Raw genomic sequence first — 260 nt, 5'->3', positions numbered from 1 at the left:
TAATTGAAATATCTTCTGAATTTCAACGCTAGTTTTGAAATTATCCAACTGTCGCTATTTATGATAATTCAGGTAGATATGATATATGCAGGGAGGGGGTCGGAGAAAGATAATTTGCATATGCTAATAAGTAGGAGATGTGGTGATCTGAAATGTGACCATATATGGTCATTCCTGAATGAAGAAACGCTTTTTGCTTCAGTTCCCGTTGGACAGTTCCCGTGAAGATTACTTGGCGCTTGATGTAAGTTCCTGTCAAC

At 38.1% G+C, this 260-nt stretch overlaps 1 protein-coding gene across 4 annotated transcripts in view; it reads left to right on the top strand.

The window, feature by feature from the left end:
• The window catches only part of LOC109486208 (hemicentin-1-like), a 112579-nt gene that overhangs the window by 40964 nt on the left and 71355 nt on the right, over positions 1 to 260 (top strand). The window lies entirely within an intron of this gene.

This window comes from Branchiostoma belcheri, unplaced genomic scaffold (assembly GCF_001625305.1).
Source record: "Branchiostoma belcheri isolate BF01 breed outbred unplaced genomic scaffold, Haploidv18h27 scaffold8, whole genome shotgun sequence".
Lineage (NCBI taxonomy): Eukaryota > Metazoa > Chordata > Leptocardii > Amphioxiformes > Branchiostomatidae > Branchiostoma > Branchiostoma belcheri.
The sequence above is the reverse complement of the archived record's forward strand: the minus strand, read 5'-3'. Positions and strand labels throughout refer to the sequence as shown.